The sequence below is a fragment of the Chrysochloris asiatica genome, unplaced genomic scaffold (genome assembly GCF_000296735.1).
Source record: "Chrysochloris asiatica unplaced genomic scaffold, ChrAsi1.0 scaffold00234, whole genome shotgun sequence".
Lineage (NCBI taxonomy): Eukaryota > Metazoa > Chordata > Mammalia > Afrosoricida > Chrysochloridae > Chrysochloris > Chrysochloris asiatica.
This window is the reverse complement of record NW_006408752.1, coordinates 494,774-514,326: the sequence shown is the minus strand read 5'-3', so window position 1 is coordinate 514,326 and position 19,553 is coordinate 494,774.

The window sequence follows — 19,553 nt, the reverse complement described above, 5'->3', positions numbered from 1 at the left end:
ATGGCAATAAGATGATATATGATAGAATGAATGTAAAACTAATGTTCTCCCATGTAAACTATCACATAATTCACAGTAAAACATTTAAGTAAAAAAAAAAAAGAAATTATAGTAGATAAAGAACTCAGGAAACTAGGGAAGGGAAGACTCTTTGAAAGACAAATAAACCAGTGCAGTTTAAGTGTTTTCATTGTACTTTCTACAATGGTGGGGGTGGGGGGGAGGGCAGTGATCATAAAGTTTGTAGAAAACTGGAACTAGATGATCATAGACCAGAGCAGGATGGTGGAGTGAGCAAACGCAAGGAGCCAACCCTCTTTAACAAAGTCGTTGAAGATGGAGTGAGACAGATGCGGATAGTAATCCTGGAGCCTGAGCATCAGAGGATAAGGCATCAAGGGCCATAAAGTGCTGACTCGAAGAGGAAGCTGAGCAGCAGTGAGAGCCTTCTTGACTTTTTCCCAGTGGCTGTGGGCACAGGATGCAGCTGGAAATTGGTGGAAAGGGACTGAATGCAATTCTCCTTTGTTTCTGTACCTTCCTGGCAGATGGGGTTATGACCAGGCCCCACCCTCACCAACCCAGTTGCAAATGGCATCCCTGTGCAGCCTTTGCTCTGTTTGGGGTCAGGTACTTGGCATACACCCCTGATTCTGGAGATACATGAATATGTCCTGAATTTTGCTACACAGTGAACAGAGAACTAGCTGTGTTCACACTTTTGGTCTCTACCACATCCACCAGGAGACAGGTGGTGAGTGCCTGAGAACAATACACCAATACACAATCATCAACTCAATATAAATACAACACCACAAAGTCTGGGAGAAAACAGACGATTCCAACTTATACAAAAAAAAAAACAAACAAAAACAACAACACAATAAAATAAGACAAATGACCAAAATACAGAGTTAGAAAATATAACACCAGAAATGGTATCAGAACTACCTGATAAGGAATTTAAAACAGTTAGGCAACTTCAATGGATTGTGGGAAAGATTGAGAAAATTACAGATAAAATTAAGGAAAATAGATAAAACTATGGGAAAATGTCATGAAATAAGCAGACAAAATAATTGAAAACAAACAAACAAACCAGCAATTAGGAAGCCAGATTATTACTAAGACATCAGACATAGGTAATACACTGAATAGGCAAAGAAATAGAATTGAATCAATCGAAAGTTGAATTACTGAGCTTGAAGAAAAAAATCTCTCTCAATATTCATCTCCTAGGTGCTGTGGGTTAATGCGCCCGACTGCAAAGCCCTTTGAACTGCAAGGTTGGCAGTTCAAGCTCACCAGTTGCTCCTCAGAAATCCTATACAGGGTCGCTATAGGTTGGAACCGACTCAATGGCACTTAACAACAACAACAGAGGAATTAAAAAAAAAAATCTAAAGAAAATCTAAGATTTGTGTGGGACACTATTGAGAAGAAGAAGTCCTGGTTTGGCGTTGTAAGATAAGCACTTGATGGCTAACCATGAGGTTGATGGTTCAAACCCACCAGCCACTTCTCAGAAACCCTATACAGGGCCACTGGCATTTAACAACAATATCAAGAAAAATAACTTACTTGTGATAGGAATTCCAGAACAGGAAGAGACAAATAACAACAAAAGAAACCCATAGAAAACATTGTCCTAGAGATGTTGGTGGAAAACTTCCATAACCTCATGAAAGACATGAAGATGGCCATTCAAGAAGTTTAATGAACTTCAAGCAGGATACACCCCAAAAGAAAAACATCAAATGTATTATAATCAAACTTTTCAAAACCAAGGACAAGGAAAATATTCTGGGAGCAGCTCAGGAAAAACGAAAAGTTACCTGCAAAGAAGAACTAATAAGGCTAAGTTCTGATTTCTAAGCAGAAATCATACAGGCAAGAAGCAATGGAATGACCTATGTAAAACTCTGAAAGAAACAAATTGACAACCAAAAATCATATAGCCAACAAAACTTTCCAGCAAATATAACAGCAAAATTATTTCATTTTAGGCAAACAGAAATTAAAAGAATTTACAAAAACCAGACCAACCTTATAAAAAATACTAAAGAGAGTTCTTTGGACAGAAAACCAACAATAGCAGCCAACAACCTGAGAATATAATTCATGAAAACATCACGTAGACTCAACCGAGATTTAGAAATATGCAAAGTAAAACAGATCTGTAAGACTTAAAATAGAGAACCGGAGATACAGTTGCAACAACAACAAAACTAGAAAGTAAAAAGAGTGAATAATATAGTTACAGAACTTCCAAATGAAGAGGAAATCAAACATATTCCAAGGAAAAAATGAATCAATAAAAATAAACCTAACTGTAACCCTAAAAACTACACAAATCTTTATACATAACCCTAGCCAAACCCACATTTAACAATAACTTATTCCTAACCCTAACCCTGGAGTCCTGGTGTGGTGCTGTGGGCTAATGCATCAGACTGCAAAGTCATTTGAACTACAAGTTTGGTGGTTCAAACTCACCAGCAGCTCCTTGAAAATCCTCTACTGGGTCACCATGGGTTGGAATCGACTTGATGGCACATTACAACAACAACAAAAACAACCCTAACAATAAACAAAGTCCTAGGACTAGCCTGGATTCTTGGTTGTGGCACCATAGTATAAGCACTTGAGGTTGGCAGTTCAAACTCACTTGCTCCTTGGAAACCCCATACAGGGTCACTATGAGTTGGAACCCATTGAACAGCACTGAACAACAACAATAGGCCTAGCCTAGACTGGACACTTTAGTGTGTTTTATGTTCCCTTCTCATCCGCTCTTATGCTTGCTGAGACTGGAGACCTCCCTTCAGCTGGGTGACTCTGAGCAAGAGGCAGACTTCCCCAGAATTGGTCCCTTCATCATGGAGATTAAACAGCCCTTCTCTGGGAATGGGATGGCTCCATGCAATAAGCACTGGACTGCGAACCACAGGGTTTGCAGTTCCAGCCAACCAGCTGTTCTGAGTGAGAAAGATGAGACTTTCTGTTTCCTTGAAGGTTTAAATGCTTCGGAAACCCTATACAATGCTGCTATGAGTCGGAACTGATTCTACTGCACTTAACAACAACAGCCTTTTCTGACCAAGTTGTTGTTGTTGTTGTTGTTCGGTGCCATAGAGTCAATAATGACTCATAGTGACCTTATGCACAGCAGAACGAAACACTGCCCAATCCTGGACCAACCTCACTACTGTTGCCATGCTTGAGTCCATTGATGCTGCCACTTGGCCGATCCATCTCGCTGGGGGTCTTCCTCTTTTTCTCTGCCCCTCCACCTTACCAAACATGATATCCTTCTCTAGCGAATGCTCCCTCCTGACAATATGTCCAAAGTATAAGAGACGAAGTTTGGCTATCTTGGCCTCCATGGAGCACTCTGACTGCACTTCTTCCTAAATGGATCTATTGGTTCTTTTGGCATCCCATGGCACTTTCAATATTCTCCTCCAACACCATAACTCAAAGGCATCAATTCTTCTGTGGTCTTCCTTATTCACTGTCCATCTTTCGCATCCATATGAGGTTATTGAAAATACCATGGCTTGGGTCAGGTGCACCTTAGTCCTCAAGCTGACATCTCTTCTCTTCAACACTTTAAAAAGCTTCTGTGCAGCAGATTTGCCTAATGCAATACATCATTTGATTTCTTGACGGCTGCTTCTGTGAATGTTGGTAGTTGATCCAAGAAGAATGAAGTCCTTGACAACTTCAATCTTTTCTCCATTGATAAGAATGTTGTTTATTGGTCCAGTGGTGACAATTTTTGTTTTCTTTACATTGAGATATAATCCATACCAAAGGCTGTGCTCTTTGATCTTCATCAGCAAGCAAGGTTGCATCATCTGCATAGTGCAGGTTGTTAATGAGTCTTCCTCTAATCCTGATGCCACGTTTTTCTTCATATAATCCTGCATCTCGGATTATTTGCTCAGCATACAGTTTGAATAAGTATGGTGAAAGAATACAACCTCGTCACATACTTTTCTTAATTTGAAACCATTCAGTTCCCATGTTCTGTTTGAACAACTAACTGCCTCTTGGTCCAGGTACAGATTCCTCATGAGCACAATTAAGTGTTCCAGAATACTCATACTTCGCAATGTTGTCCATAGCTTGTCATGATCCACACAATCGAAAGCCTTTGTGTAGTCAATAAAGCACAGAAACATCTTTCTGATATTCTCTGCTTTTAGCCAAGATCCATCAGATATCAGCAATGATATATCCCTCAATCTACGGCCTCTTCTGAATCCAGCTTGAACCTCTGGAAGTTTTCTGTCAATGTATGCTTGCAGCCATTTCTGTATTACCTTTAGTAAAACTTTACTCATGGGATATCAAAGAGATTGTCTGATGATTTCCGCATTCTGTTGGGTCACCTTTCTTTGGAATGGGCATGAATATGGATCTGTTTCAATCATTCAGCCAGAAAGTTGTCTTCCAAATTTCTTGAAATAGATGAGTGAGTACCTCCAGTGCCGTCTCACTTTCTTGAAAGATTTCAATTTTTATTCCAACAATTTCTGGTGGCTTGTTCTTTGACAATTCCTTCAATGCACCTTGGGCTTCCTCCTTCAGTATCATTGGCTCTTGATCATATGTTACTTCTTGAAAAGGCTGAACATCAACCAAGTTGTTAGGAGGATAAAAAGAGAGATAAGAATGTAGATTTTTTAAATTAGCCTAAGAGCAAGCATAGGAAATCCTCTCTCTTTGGAAGAGTTTTTGGTTTTCAGTTGGAATAGTCATTGTAATTTATATCATTTAAAAAATAATTTTATCTATTCCACATAAAAAGCATGTTTCTTTTGCACTTAACTGTTTTACATGTATCTTTGTTTATCATTTACTTCTTGTAGCTTACTGGAACACAAATCCTTTCCAAAACAATTTTGATTGGAGTGAAAGGCAGGAATTCTATGAAACACAGATATCTATGGCTAGATAAATGCCAAGAAGTAAACATTTCACTGACTGAAAGGTTCTAATAAAATTATAATCTGCCTAATTTGCAAAGTCCAGTAATACTCCAATGTTGTTGTATGCTGTTGAATTAGTTCTGACCCAGAACTACAATATATAGGGTTTCTGAGGAGTAGCTGGCGGGTTTGAACCACTGACCTTGCAGTTAGCAGTCCAGTGTTTATCCTATAGCACCACACCAGTACTCCAATGTTGTTATTGCTGAGTGCAGTGGAATTGACTCTGACTCATAGTGATCCTATATAAGGTTTCCGAGGAGCGGCTGATGAGTTTGAACTGCCATCTTTGTGGTTCAAACCAACTTTGTGGTCAAGTGCTTATCCTACAGCCCCATAACAATACTCCAATAGGTTGCATTAAATTCTCTCTTAGAGGAATTTTAAAGTTAATGTTACTATAGTTATAGGAGTCCTGGTGTGGTGATGTGGGTTAATATGCTAGACTGCAAAGTCTGTTTGGATTGAAAGGTCAGTGGTTCAAACTCACCAGTCAGTCCTCAGAAACCCTATCCAGAGTTACTATGGGTCAGAAATGACTCAACGGTACTTAACAATAGCAACATAGTTATAATCTGGGGTCTTCCAACATGGAAATGTCAGTAGAAAAGTGGGGACGTCTCTGAGTAAGTAACCTAAACAGGCATTTTGGGGGTAAATACATATATATTTTGCTTTGCATAGTTTAGCACTAAGATATATTTGAGTAATGCCCAAGAACATGTCTATTTCATTTTAACCAGTGGGTTATGGGAATCATCAAATATCAAACACGATAAAAAAGGAACAATATTTATGGCATTTTAAAATCTATCCCATTATTGGTTACTGCTCCCCTCAATTGTTTAACTGCAATTGGTTCCACTTTCTCAGAGTGGATGATTTTTATACATCTGAGTTAAAAAATAATGCTGCTTGCAAGTGGGAAGTTAAAGACCAAGACAAGGACTATTAGAATAACATTACACTTTTTTATTCCCTATACTTACTTTGTCAATGACTAATTATTTCCTTTTTGCTATGCAACAAAATAGAAGCCATAAAATGTTTGATTTAATGAAAACTTCCTTACCAAATAGGTCCTCCAACTCTGCTGAAGGCTTGTAGGTAATTTATCTATCTCAGTAGGCAATGACCTTTTGTGAATCATGAGTCATTCCTCACTACTAATGAGATGGCTCCAGATGCCATTCCACTCTCTGCATAGCCCCCTCCTTCCTCCACCCTACAGAGTGTATGGCGCCTGCGTGCTGCCTCCCAACTTCTCCTAAGTGGGCTGTAATTGGTCCTAGCCCAGAGCACAGTGGGCCTACTCAGAGGATAACTCCCTGCTCCTTGTATTCCTTCATCAAGGTAACTGGTCATTAATTGTCCTCTAAATAGCCCTAAGGAAAAAGGGTTTAGGGTGATGGGGAGAGGGGCCAAGATAAGTCACATTATTGTCAGAGAAGTTGAAATACTTTAAGGCATCTTGAGAGAGATCTCTCAGCCTACTCTTCCGAAACCACAGTTATGAAGAAAATGACCAGGTGGTTAGAATAGCATCTTGGACACTATATTTTAACATTGGGCAAGTCTGCTGTGAAAGACCTCTTAATACAAAAGCACAAATGTCACCTTAAAGATTAAGGTGTGTCTGATCTAAGCCATGGTATTTTCAATCACCTCTTCTGCCTGTGAAAGATGGACAATGAAAAGAATTGTTGCATTTCAATCATGGTGCTGAAAATGCACCTGCTGGAAAAATAAACAGCTCTGTGTTGTAAGAACTATAGCCAGAATGCTCTTTGGAACTGAGGATGGTGAGACTTAGTTGCACATACTTTGCATGTGTTATCAGGAGGAATCAGTCCTTGGAGAAGAGTATCATGCATGGTAAAGTAGAGGGTCAGCAAGAAAGAAGAGGACCCTCAACAATATAAATTGACACAAGGTAGCAACAATGGGCTCAAACAAGACTGAAAACGGCAGAACTCTACATGCTGGAAACCACATTGTAGCCCTGTGGTCATCAGATGATTTTGACTGAGTAGATCTCAATGTGTGCATTTGTCATTTGTTACATGCATTATCAATTGTGCCAATATATTTCACACATGTGTTGTTGTTGCTGTTAAAGGCTGTCGAATCAGTTCCTACTCATAGTGACCCTGTATAGGATTTCTAAGGAACAGCTGGTAGGTTTGAACCGCTGACCTTGCAGTTAGCAGTTCAGTGCTTATCCTATAGCAGCACCACACCAGGACTCCTTTCATATGTTTCAATATTTGACGGCCATCTGAAAGGTTGGCAGTTACAATTCACCCATGACTCCGTGACCTGGTGATCTACTCCCAGAAAGATTACGAGGGCAGTTCTATACTGTCACAAGATTGACTCGATAGGGCCTAACAACAGAAGCATTATTTATAATGGGTTGCTAAGGAGGCCTGGTGTGGTGCTGTGGGTTAATGCGCCAGACTACAAAGCCCTTTGAACTACAAGATCAGTGGTTCAAGCTCATCAGTCACTCCTCGGAAACCCTATACAGGGTCGCTATGAGTCAGAACTGACTCGATGGCACTTAACAACAACAACAACAAATTACATGTACATGACTCACTAGTTTTATATATATACATATATGTGTTACATTAATAACAGTATGAAAGGATATAAAAATAAAACTTCAAAAAGCAGGAGACAAAAAGTAAAGATAAATGTAGGTCTAAATATTTTCTCTTTGTTCTTTGGTGGACCTTTTTCTATATCTTTCAGCTTTTTGGGGATTCAGAAAGAGAAAAATGTCATACATATTTAGATCATAGTATGGCAATATAGTTCTTGAGTGGTACAAACCTAAATGAGGTTCAATCTGCCCAGAAGTGCCTCAAAAGAGAGGCCTAGTTATCTGCTTCTGAAAAATAAGCCCTTGTATATACTCTATGGAGCACAGTTCTACTTTGACAAACATGGGGTTGCTATAAATCCAAAAGAACTCCAAGGCAACATGGTCGTAAGTAATAGTGCTGGGGTGGGGTCAGGAAACCTTTCTATATCACATGGCCTCCCACCAACATTCTGAGGTGAAGGGCGTGGGAATCAGTAACCACCTGAAAGATCAGATTGTGTCCCCCCCGCCCCAACATCCCCATAACAATTTCTTCATGCTAGATTTCCATTTATGAGGAGTGGACACTGCTAGGAGAATGGAAGTATTTGTAGACAAATAGCTTTGGAATTTCTTCCAGGATGTTTGATGAATCTATCTTCAAAATGGGTAGGTGCCCCCTTTAAGACTGAAACTCAAAGAGAACACATGAGCAGGCATTTAAGCTTGCTGATGACCACATTGGTCTCCTGGTAAGTGGAAGAGGGGGAAAGGCAGCAATGAAGAAATGGGTTGAGTTCAACCATTTTCCATAGACTCCTATTGACCTGGAGATGAGAGAGAGAAGAGGAAGGGCTGGTTGGTCTGAAGTGTGGTGAGACCTGGGGACACCTGAGCCCAGGGACAAGAACATAGCCATGGAGGGCTAGAGCTGAGAGTCAAGCATCCAGATGATATGAAGTGAGGGGAGATGCACAAGAACACTCAAACTTGCAGAAAGTACCCATTCGAACTAACCTCGATGGCTTGATAACCAGAACTCGACTAGAGGAAAATAAAAAAAAAAAAAAGAACAAAACAATTTTTGATAAAGGGAATGAGGGTAAATTGCTACTATTTGATGAACTTGACCTATACGCATGAAAGTAGAAACTCTAAATACCAACAGAAAGGGAAGGAATCTTCACATCAAGTATCAATGCTATCCCCTCTGTACACAGTGTAGATAGGGACGGGCAACTTAAACATTGGCTACCTAAAATGAGGAGGCGATAAAGGCACGAAGTGACTGGCTTACAAAGTTTCAAGAGGGAGTTTAGGTTAATAGTGTGTGGGGAAAAAAGAGTCCCCACTGAATAGTTTTCATCTTGTCTAGATGGGTCTGGAAAAAGAAATGGGGATAAGATTCTTATGATTCAATAGTAATTGTTACTGTGACTGTCACAATTGTAAAGGTAGAAGTTTTATAACAAAAATGGGGAAGTAGTTAATCTTATAGTCCAGAAACAGAGGACTAAAGGATCATCAAGGGAGAAGAGCACAAGCGGAATGCAAGAACTTATCCAGAAAAGCAGCCACACCAGAGATGGAGGCAGAGATAGGGACATGGAGAGAGGGAGCAGCTGAGGACTCTAGATTTATGGGAAGAGAAGGACTGAGAGCTGGTGGCCAGGAGGCAGACTTGCAGAATGTGCCCTTTGGTGGTGTAAAGTATTATATATGCCTGAGTGTTTGTTTTTGTTTTGTTTTGTTTTTTTCAAAAAAAGCTAAAATGAATACAGAGAAATACTGTTAACTGATGGTACATGGAGGGGATTATAATCATTGTAATGAAACAAGGTATATGGTTTGTTGAATGTAAAACTGATCATCTGCCCTGTAAATTTTCACTCAATCCACACACACAAAAAAAACTTAAAAAAAAAAAGGTGGGTGGGTAGATGATGGTGGAAGGAGGTTTGGAGACAGGCTTGTACCCTGCTGCTGAACAGAAAGGGAGATGGAGCCACTCCATCCCCCCCATGGCACAGCCTGTGAATTCCACACCGCTGAAAGGCCTCACACAGGGGAGAACTTGTCCTTTCCTACTAAAGGTCAAAGAGCAATTAGAGGTGGTCCTTCATTGCTGCCTTCACTGGAGGAACATTCTCCCTGAATGTAGACTGTATGAACCTTGCAAATGTAGAATGAGGTAGAGTGTGTGGAGGGAACATGGAGCAACATCAGTTGGATGTCTCCAAACCCGATTATGATAGTTTCTTGGTGCCATGTCTGGCAAGCATAAGAAGTAATTGAAAATAACTGACAAATTAAAGTGGACAATCCCTCAAACTTTGAAATGTCTATTTAAGTACCCTTAAACTAATGTGCAAGGAGCTCTGGTAGCGTAGTGGTTACGAATCGGGCTGTGAACCGCAAGGTCAGCAGTTCGAAACTACCAGCTGCTCCGTGAGAGAAAGATGAGGCTTTCTACTCCTGTAAAGATTTACACCCTCGGAAACCCTGTACAGGGTCGCTATGGGTCGGAACCGACTCGACAGCACTTAACAACAACAACAAACTAATGTGCACATTCATATAACTAATTATAGAAGCTGTTTTTAAATTATCTTGAATTCACAAAGTGGAATAAAATAGACCCATTATGTTAATCTCACAGATAAATCCCCCTCCACCGCCCAGGAAAACAAAATAACTCAATTCCTAAATCAGGAGATTTTCCTCATAAGACTTTGTCGTTGTTGTTAAGAGCCCTGTAGTCAGTTCTAACTCATAGTGACCCAAGGGGAGCGGCTGGTGAGTTTGAACCACTGACCTTGCAGTTCAAACTGACCTTGTTTTTCCTGTGTTTATCCTATAGCACCACACCAGACCCCTCATAAGACTTAGATGTCCGTTATTAAAATTTCAACAGAACAGTCATAGAGAAATGATCTTATAAAAATCGTTTATTTGGAAAAGAAGAAAACTAGTCTCTGATGACTTTCTTGCATTTGAAATAAGCTGCCAAGAATACTAAGCACTGAAGTCTATGTTGTAGAGAAATACTTCCCCAACCAAATAAAAGATGGAGGAAAGCCTTCCACTAAATACGCGTTTTCTTTCTAGGTCCATGATGTTGCCTTATTCAGAAAGCTGGGTATGGCTCGTGATGCCACCTGCCCAGAGAACCCACTGAATTTGACACGTTTCAGTGTTAGCTGCTGGGTTTCTGCCCTAAATCTGTCAGGACAGCCCTCTGGCCACTTCTGGAAAAATCCTTGGGGGCAAAATATACTGTTATTCCTCAATAGTTTTTTGTTCACCTCTTCAATAGGGGTCCTGGGTCATGCTGATGATTGTTGGGAGACAAAATACTATCTCTATATTTTATTAAACAGATTTCTTAATAATTAATCAAATGTGAAAATTATTTCCCATCATTCTGACACTAAGGGGAAAACACTGGACTGTGATGTGTTTTTTCCCCCTCAGCCTGTTTCTTTTCTTTTTAAATTGCCCTCAGTGGATTTCCTCAGTTACAAAGCAAGTGAGTAGAGTAAGTTCAATTTATGACTTGGTTTTTTAAAAACCATAATCATTCCTCAGGGCTTCTACTGGAGAAGGGCTGGGAGAGTTTGTCAGTTTTCAGATAAACACCCAAAAAACTCTGCTTTCTGATTCCCCAGACCCAGAGTGGGGCCATAATACCATAGATAGGAATGATTCTATGGAAACCCACTTTGCCAGACCACAGCATGGCGCCTCTAATTGTTATCAGTTGCTGGTGTGTTGATTTTGACTCATGGCAATCCAGGTGTGCAGACTAGAATTGCTCCATCGGGTTTTCAAGGCTGTAACTCTGTGGAAAGAATCGCCAGCTCTGTTTTCTGAGGTGACCTTTGGGTGGGTTGAACCACCAACCTTTTGGCTAGTAACCATTTGTATCACATAGGAACCCTTTACTGTCTCTAAGAGGACATGGCATCATTTGAATATAAAGACTCGGCTCCTTCTCAAAGGGTTCTGGGTTCTGAGGGGAAATCGTTCAATAAGAATGCCTTTGTTCTCCTCAGGATGGTGTAAGACAATGACATTGTAGTTCTGACATATTGGCTCAGAGTTCTACTTTCAGACTTTCAGCAGTGATGTTTGCCGGGTCCCTTTAGAAGATGGGCGGTGTACTAGGAGGTCGGGGCCCAGACACTGACCAGATTAATACCAGGTAAGGGATATTGCTAGGGAAATGCACAGCAAGCAGTTCTTCTGACCTTACTTAAAGGTCAGAAAGACATTAGAGGTGGTCTTTCCTTGTTGCCTTCATCAAGGATCATTCCATCTGAATGCATGGCGTGAGCCTTGCAAATGTGGATCTAGGCAGCATGTGAGAGGAATGGGAAGTTAGGGGCTCTGACGTATGTGTGGGGAGAAGTAGTGTGTGTGTGTGTATGCACACAGCTGAAGCCACCAAACCAGGTAACACAAAAGCCAAGTGGGCAACAGAAACGGGTGACAAATGCACGGAAGAGCAATGACTGCTGGCAGCAGCATCAATATTCTCCCTCTGAGCTCTAATTACATTATTAAGCAAACAGACCCACACAGGGTGTGAGGGACAGAAGCATGCGGTTAGGCTCCATCACTCTCCACTTACTATAAATCATCATGTGCGAAACATACTATTGGGCACTTTCCTTAACTTCTCTTTAATCTACTAAGCTTGAGAAAGAGAAGTATTGTTTGTCATGTACACCCCTCTCAGAGAAGACCTGATTCCTGAAATTTAGTGTTACCCAGCTCTCCCAGATATCGCTAAAGATGATGGGCACAGCAGCTACCTTCTCCCCAGAGTCTCTAGAGGCCAGATACAGAAGGTCCAGGACATAGGTTCCAAGAGTAGTAAGTTGCCTTTTCTTGGCTGCAAACAGTATGCACTCTAAAGGAGATCTTTGCAATACACAAAATCTGACCTCTCCTTTGATCTAGTTAAATTCAGTCTAAAAAGGTGGGTGTAAACAGGATTGGAAGAAACCAGGGACAACATGGAAAGGATCTGTATGCAACGGGAATAAATCTGTTGGAAGAAATAAAGTCTAAGGGAAGCTTGAGAAGAAAATCTGCAGCAGGCTGAGCCAGCCGGTGAATGGCAGCGAGAATAGAGGCTATTTGAATACTGATGTGGCCCTCACTTTCTTCCATTTCCATTAATGACATGCTCATCAAGGGCAAACAATGGGACCGGCTGCCGGCGCCTGTCACAGTGTGTGGGTGCTAGGATGCTAGGCTGTCATCCCTGGGCTGCATTTAGAGACCTGCACGCTAATAAGAAGTGCTCTGTGCCGTCAATGCAGACAGGTGCTTCCGCGGCTGGGACATGCTCCATTCCCTTCCCCCTGAAACCCTCCTTTCCCAGCCCCCATGACAGACACCATGAAATGCACAAATTAACAGCCCCATCATGTTGGGCTGCTGCTGCCTGCAGTGAAAGCAGAAAATCAAGTTGTCACCCTGGGTGCAGGGATAAAGCCACAGCCTCATTTCTCTGTTGGTGCCCTATAATAGCAAATGCCAGACAGCTGGATGGATGGGAGGCTTTAGATTACGGCCTTGATGCACTCTGGCCAGAGAATTAGTAGTTGCTGTTTCCATGTGGATATTCTGTTCGAAACAAACATCTGGAGAAAGCAAAGTTTCCAAGAACAGAAATGCCCTTTGCTTCTTCAGGAGCCAAAGAAAACCACCAGAAGAGAGTGGTGCTTCCTTTCAGGTGATTCCAACTCTCAACTTGCTTAAAACTTGATCAAGGACTTAGATTCATGCAAAGGTTAAGGAGTTAGCAAGGCATCTGATGCCAAAAGTGATCTTGTTGACGCAGAGAACAGTTCCTAGGTCCACAGAGTCTGGAGCTACTGACACCCCAGCCAGCAAATCCTCCTCCTCCTGAGACAAAGGACTCTTTCTAGTGAGACTTTTTAGGATTCCTGGAGCTGTCCTTTCCCAAACCTTTCCACTGCTCAGTCTACTTCTCTTCGAAATAATAGATACAAACAGCCCTGCCCTGCTGGTGCCCATAACCAGTTGACTCCAAGCGTCTGGTGGCCCGAGCTAGCCAGGGCTAACATTTACCCTGGCCACAAGTATAAAAAGGAAGGATGGAGGGGCCTGAGCCCTTCAGACTCCAAGGAGTTTAATGACATAATGGCCTGAGAACTTCAACATAAAACAGGAAGAGCAACGAACGAAACTTACAACATAAAACCCCCCTCCTGTCATTTTTATAGTAACAGTAAAACACTTTATTGAATTTATGAGCTACATAATGACTATGAAGAATGTAACTTGAATTAGAACCAACTCGGAAGTATAGTATCAACTATAAACCCTTTTCTATTACTCAGTCCCTTCATCTTTTTTCTTTCCTATTCCTTTGAACCAAGGAACACTGCCTTCCTCAGACTTAGGCTTCACACAGAGTTCACTACGTGCTAATAAATCTTGACTCTTCCTCCCAAGAGCCACAGCTGACAAACCTCCAGGTGTAAGGCTTTCTCTGGGGGTTGGGGGGTGACCATTCCCTTTCAAAGCCTCAGACCCATTAAAATGCATTTTAGAAAAAGAAACCCGTTAGTCTTTCCTTTGCATAAAGCCTGTCAAATCGAGGCACTCTCTGGGGGCATACATCAGATATTTCAATATCTGTAACTCCGTATCGTAATGGCCTTTCCCAAATAGAAACTATAACCCCCTTGGAAGTTTATGAAAAACATTCTCAGCCAAGGATGCAGTGTGCAGGTATGGAGGGTGGGTGCGGTGCAGGGGTGGGTGGTGGTGATGGTTGGTGGTCAGTGTCGTAGATCACTCGGCTAAGCAGTATTCTAGACTGTGTTTTCTGTTTCCATTTCACTCCTTAAGTCTTTCTGTTCCCCAAGGATTTTTCTGAAGGGGTAATAAAATAAAATGGGTGAAACAAAGCCATAAGCCAGTTAAGTCTGAAAGACATGTCATCTCATCTAAAAGGAAGAAACGGACCATTTCCATGCCTAAGGCTGACAGCAACGCCTGAACTGGCAACAGTGCTATTCCATCTGATTTATAGAATAATGGGGTGACAAATGATGACAAAAATAAACTTTTACTGCACTGAACTGCTCCTTTATTTATGAAATTTGGCCAAGTAGTGAAATCTTTTATCTGCAAGTTGTAACATGGAGTGGGAACGAGCGATTATGGTGTGGTAATAGTAACCCGGCGATGGAGGCTGAGTCAGTTGGAAATGGCTTGAGGTAAAATAACTACCGCACCATGATAAATGTGAACAGCGCTTTGCTGACAGATGATCTAACAGGTGTTCATAACAACTATATAAGAGGATTTATTTATGACCAGCCACAGCCGCGGCACTGTAAATCAACTCCAGCAGCTGCACACCGCTGAAACCAAGTCCCTGATGGAGGGATGGCGCAGGAGCCCAAAGAACACAATTCACTCCAGAATCTTAATCATCAAATAACATTGCTTTTTAGGTAATTACACCACAGCACAGAAATCATACTTACTTGCAATTAGAAAACTGAGCTGTTTATAACTTTGTTTACAAAATATTTTTATTTGGGGGCCGATGGTTTTCTTTGAGGCCTGAGCAGAAGGCACACTCTGGAGTCCTTGAAATAGGATCGTCAGGTGCTGGGGATTTCAGAGTTCTGCCACCGTCCGTGGCTTCAGTTTTTAAGGCTCAAGTATCAAACCTTCAGTTGGGAGGATATTTGGTTTTCCCCAGACTTCTGCGTCAGCTTCCCCTTGGCAGCACAGAGGAGTTCCCGCTGCCACTCCTAATTTCACAGTTTATTGACAGCGGGGAATACCATAGGCATCAAGAAAATGAACTCACTAGAAATGGGTGTTTACATTTCGGCCGAAGAGCCTATCTTCACTCAACCTTAATTTCTTTGCAAAGGCAGAACGTAACATTTTTCTTTTTGTAGGTCGTAGTCTTACCAATTCCATACTGTTGTCTGTGGAGGGGGTCGATCGTTTCCTAAGGTCCTTTATTCATCACACTGCAATAATTAACAAACTGGTTCTCAGATGGAGTGGGAAGAAGATGTTCTTCAAGGGAGGATCAATTCAGAATCTTGCTTGTGGTAGTTTGAGAAAATTAATGTCCTTCATCTTCCCACCCCAACTTCTACGTATTGATACGTTCCCCTTGACAGCTCTTGTCCCTGACTCTGGTCCCAGGACAGTTAATGAGAAGGGTGGAAGCGTTGCCCTCTTCTCTCCAAGTGCCCATGTATCATCTGTAACCATCAAGGCCCAACAAGGGTGAGTCCTCTTTTGGGCAGAATCACCCATCGGTTAGTTTGCTACACATTTCTAGAACTCAGAATAAGGAGTTTCCAAGATTAAGCCGATCCAGGCTTTGGTATCTCTGTGCCTCAAGGTTGTGGATGAGAACCAAATGTCTAAAACAAATGTCTTAGGCATTACAGATAAATTTGAATGAATTGTAATCATTCCATATTTGAGATCTGAGGACACAGGAGTCTTTGGTGTATGTATTTATGAAACCACTCATGGATTAGATCAACAAGTAACTATGTACAGAAATCTGGCTCCAGAAAGAGAAACACGAGGGAAGATTAGAAGTCTTATCTCAACTCACAATTACTTTAATCAGTACAGAGGCACCAATGGAATGCAATAATCTTTAGCTACTTGCCCCTAACACCATCACCACTTCTAAGTCCCCAAAGACTCATTGATGAACTTGCCGCAGGCACAGGGGATATCTAAAATCTCCCAAGAAAAATTTATGTTAGGCTTACAAGCAGAAAAAAAACAGCAAAACTGGTTCCTCATGATCTTTAGTTCAATGGTTCCCCACTTTTTCTGCTTCCACACTGTTAACAAGTGGAGTGGTCTATTTCTACCCATAATCTCTCCACCATGCATTTCTTCTCTCACCTATCATAGGTTATTGAGATGCAGGTTTGGGGGTGGTTTAGGGGGAGAGAGACTTGAGTTTGTGTGAGAGAGAAGCAAGCAGGGCAAGGATAGCAGGGCAATACCACCTCATTTTCTGGTGTGTAGTCAGCGCTGCTTTCTGTACAAGGGAGTTTTAAAAGTATTAAGATACAGGGATGATGAAATGAAATGCGGATGGGTCTCTTGTGATACAATAGTGAATAATTGTTATCAGGACTGACTGTGAGGGTTGGACATGTAAAGGTAGACGTTTTGTAGCAAGGAAGGGAGTGATTAATTTTCCAGTCTAGGAGCGGAGGTCTCTGGGACCATCAAGGGAGAAGACCAGAGAGTGGGACCCTACCCAGAGAAACAGTGATGCCTGAAATGGAGGCAGAGATGATGACATGGAGCGATGGAGCAGTTGGGGACTTTAGACACCGAGAGGGAGAGGGGCTGCGTGCTGACGACCGGGGGGCAGGCTTGTAGTGTGTACCTTTTGGTTGGTTGATGATGCATGGAGGGGATTGTAACCATGGCAATGAAACGATATACGATAGGATGAATGTAAAACTAATGTTCTCCCATGTAGACTATCACATAATTCACAATAAAACATTAAAAAAAAACGTATTAAGATACAGCTTCAGTTGAGCTCAGTGTAGTCTCCCTTCTACCACTTCTGGAAACCGGCTCCTACCTGAATGCCACTCCACTTTTCACACCCAACCAATTAGCTTCATTGTCTCAGTTAAATCTTCTCAGATCTCTCTCATCTGGTGATTACTTCTTTCGCAACTCCAACAGCACTTACTGCTGATCTTAGACAATCATGCAACATCTTGTTTTTCACAATCGCAGCTCTCCAAAGCTATGTCCCAAGTTTGCTGGTGAAGTGATCAGATGGAACTGAAAACATTTTCTCTCAGAACACAATTAAATGTGGTGTTAACTTTCTACATAAGATCACAAAATCCTGCTTATCCCATAACATAGTTGAAACGTGGTAGGAAAAAAAAAAAAAAGTAAAAAACAAAAACAAACGGCAGCATAAAGCATTCGTTTGTTATTGTTGTTGTTAGGTGCTACCGAGTCAGTTCCAACATATAGTGACCCTGTATAGGGTTTCCAAGGTGCAGCTGGTGAGTTTGAACCTCTGACCTTGCGGTTCAAACCAACTTGGTAGTCCAGTGCATGAATCCACTATGCCACACCAGGACACTGTTGGGAAGTCACATAAAAAAGGAGATGGAAACTTTGTGAGGGCTCAGAAAAGAATCCTTGCACATCTAAGACTTTTCTATTAAACACAATTTCTGTGATCTAAGACTATTGCTAACACTACCATAAACTTACTATCCTTGATGTTTGTTGTTGTTCCCCCAAAAAATGTTAGGAAAGAGTGAACTTGATCATGAAAATGTTCCTGAGATAACTACAGCTGTGAGTCAGAAGGGAAGGAAAAGAGGATTAAAAAGAAGATAAACAAACACTTGAAGAAAAGAATTGTCTTTCATTCTTTATTGCCAAATGTGATTGCTGGTTTCTTGGGGGTACACAGCTCACCATACTTTACCAGACCCCTGACAATGCTGACCACCTTCTTCACACTGGATACAATCTTCAAATGGAAAGGGAATCTCACAGCTCTGTTAATTTTATGTTACAACACAGGGCTTTTTCCTCCCCTCTCATTACATGAAAAGAGGGATTTCCCTACTATACACAAAGTGCTGTTGAGTCAGTTACAACTCACAGAGACCCTGTATAGGGTGGTTTCCAATGTTGTAAACCTTCCCATAAAGTCAGAGATTACAGAAAGGAAACAAAGCAAGGGAAAGAGCTTAGGTTTGCCTTTAGCTGGTCTAACTTTGGTCTTTTCAAATTGAAACCTCCCTTCTTACTACTCCATCTTTCGGGATTTCTATTTGCTCTAGCATACGAGCTAAATTCTTAACAAAATGCAGCTGACAGAGGCGAGCTCTTTTCACAAGCTATTATAAAGTTATTTAAATGTTTGCAAATAGTCACTGGGAAAGGTGAGTATACAGTAGGTTACGTTGATATATTGTTACACCTTCTTCAAAATTAAAACAAAAACCCAAAACAACTCTTATAATAAATAAAGCAAATATAATACCAAAATGAGGCTCAGTCTGAAATATATTCTGAGAGCCAGTCTTCAAGATTGATGTACGTAAAATATCCCATTAAGTAAACATTAAAATGAAAAAAAAATATATAGCTAAAATTAGGAACCCCACACTGGGTAACTCTATTCAATGGAACTTCAATATAATCATGTATTATATATAAATTACATATATTATATATAAAGTTAAACATGAGGTAAGGAATTCTGAACCACTGTACAAAACAACCCAACAAAACCCCAAAAGTACCCTCACCAGATACTAAACTTGGGACTATGGCCCTTTTTCTAATTTCATTTACAAAAAAAATACCTTAATGCTATTAAGCTATTGATGTCATTAAAATCATTTATATTGTTAGCACATTAGCTTACTGGCTTAAAATTTTCACTTTGAAAGTTAGCAGTGAAAATTCCAAAGTAAAATTCTTTCAACATTTCCTTAGTCAAAAACAAAACCAAACCATAAACACGTGTAACCTCTTTTTATTTTAAAGAGGCGTGCTCTAACTTTAGTTATAGCATACCTTTACGACGTCACGCCGCGCCACACGCTTTCCCTCTGCCTTGATGGCTGCGCTAAAATTTTGTCTTTCTTTCAGAAAACATGTATTTAGCCTATCAAATGTTGTGTAACATTTCACAAAACTATTGGCCTAAAAAGCCAAAGTTATGGAGTCCTGAGAAACGGGGTTAACAATGGAAATGCCCGTGGACAACAAGGACAGGGTACTTCTGGGTTCCACAGAAGGTTCCCGAGTACGGCAGAACTATGGCTTCTCCACCCATACTTCTCTCCACTAAAATTCTCTGCTGTCTTTCAGAAGCAGGAAAATTTAATTTAGCTAGCTCTTTCCAGCTTGCAAACTTG